The sequence below is a fragment of the Tiliqua scincoides genome, chromosome 10 (genome assembly GCF_035046505.1).
Source record: "Tiliqua scincoides isolate rTilSci1 chromosome 10, rTilSci1.hap2, whole genome shotgun sequence".
In the NCBI taxonomy this organism is placed as follows: Eukaryota; Metazoa; Chordata; class Lepidosauria; order Squamata; family Scincidae; genus Tiliqua; species Tiliqua scincoides.
In genome coordinates, this window is record NC_089830.1 from 1,033,479 (window position 1) to 1,035,430 (window position 1,952).

Genomic DNA, 1,952 nt, shown 5'->3' on the forward strand with positions numbered 1-1,952 from the left:
CAGTGCCAGCTGCCAGGTCAGAGGCCCAGGAAGGACGTGCATGCCCTCCTCAAGCTTCAGAAGGCCTCCTGAAGGCCTTAGACTATTTTTTTCACCCTGGGTCTGCTGTTGGGGGTGCAGGTTGGCACTACCGCAGGTAATATACTCCCTCCCCCCCCCCAGTTACACCACTAAGAACATAAAAACAGCCCCATCGGATCAGGCCACAGGCCCATCTAGTCCAGCTTCCTGTATCTCACAGCTGCCCACCAAATGCCCCAGGGAGCACACCAGATAACAAGAGACCTCATCCTGGTGCCCTCCCCTGCATCTGGCATTCTGACATAACCCATTTCTAAAATCAGGAGGTTGCGCATACACATCATGGCTTGTACCCCGTAATGGATCTTTCCTCCAGAAACTTGTCCAATCCCCTTTTAAAGGCGTCTAGGGTAGACGCCAGCACCACATCCTGTGGCAAGGAGTTCCACAGACGGACCACACGCTAAGTAAAGAAATATTTTCTTTTGTCTGTCCTAACTCTCCCAACACTCAATTTTAGTGGATGTCCCCTGGTTGTGGTGTTATGTGAGAGTGTAAAGAGCATCTCTCTATCCACTCTGTCCATCCCCTGCATAATTTTGTATGTCTCAATCATGTCCCCCCTCAGGCGTTTCTTTTCTAGGCTGAAGAGGCCCAAACGCCGTAGCCTTTCCTCATAAGGAAGGTGCCCCAGCCCAGTAATCATCTTAGTCGCTCTCTTTTGCACCTTTTCCATTTCCACTATGTCTTTTTTGAGATGCGGCGACCAGAATTGGACACAATACTCCAGGTGTGGCCTTACCATCGATTTGTACAGCGGCATTAGAATATGAGCCGTTTTGTTCTCAATACCTTGAGAACTGTTGAGTACTGTTGAGAACTGAGATGGCCAGCTCAGCCCACTTCCCTTGCAGCGAAGAAAACCAATCCTGCAGGCAGGGCCAGCAATGAGCCTCCCAGCCCCTGAGGCAGCAGGTCAGCTGGCGCCTCTTATTCCATGGGGATCTCAGTGCCCCCTCCCTGGGTAGGAAGGGGGACAAAGCAGAAGAGAACGGGTGGAGGAGAGGAGAGCCCTGAGAGAGAGCTGGGAACACTCCCAGTTGCTGGGGACATTCCACTCTTCCATTCCACTCCCCTTTTTCCTTTTCAATGCGGGGGAATGGGGAGGAAGAGGAGGAGCAGGGTAGATGAGTGGGGGCAGGGGGCACCTCCCACTCGCCCGTGTCCTGAGACCTGGACTCATGAACGGGCTGGCCCAGCCTGCAGGCCTGCCCAGACCTTCCCAAGACCCAGCCTGCACCAACTGCTCTCTCCCACCAGGCTCTCTGCATTGCTGTCCCACTCGGATGCACTGCGACTTGCTCCTCACCCCACGAGGTCAGGCACAGGTGCAGGATTAGCAGTAATTGGTGGCACTCAGAGGCCACCTCCCCTCTGATCACCTGCGGCAAGTGCACACCTGCCGTTCTTCCACTAATCCCTGGGATTAGAGAGGCCAGCAGGACCCCAGCAGATGGCCTGAAGCCAGGGATGCCCCAGGGACTTCCCTGCTGGTTCCTGGTCTGGGAAGAGGCTGCCCAGAGTGCCCTTTTCCCCCCTGCGTTTGCCCCGTTCTTCCTCTTCCTCCCCTTCACCGTGGCTCATCTCTCTCTCTCTGCTTTGGGGGCAGCCATAGATTGATGGGTCTGGACACTCCAGGCACGTCTCTCTGCCTCAACCACAGGACTGTCATGCAGGCAGGGCTGGCTTTAAGCCAGTTGGACGTATAACTCCCAATTTGGGCTCTGTGCCTGAGGGCCCCCACACTAGAGTTATCTCTATTCCATTATATATTCCATTCTACTCTAGAGCAGTAAAATACATGTTATGGACATTAAGAAACCCCAGCCACGATTGCCCGGGGGTGCCAAGGACCAGAACACAACTGGCAA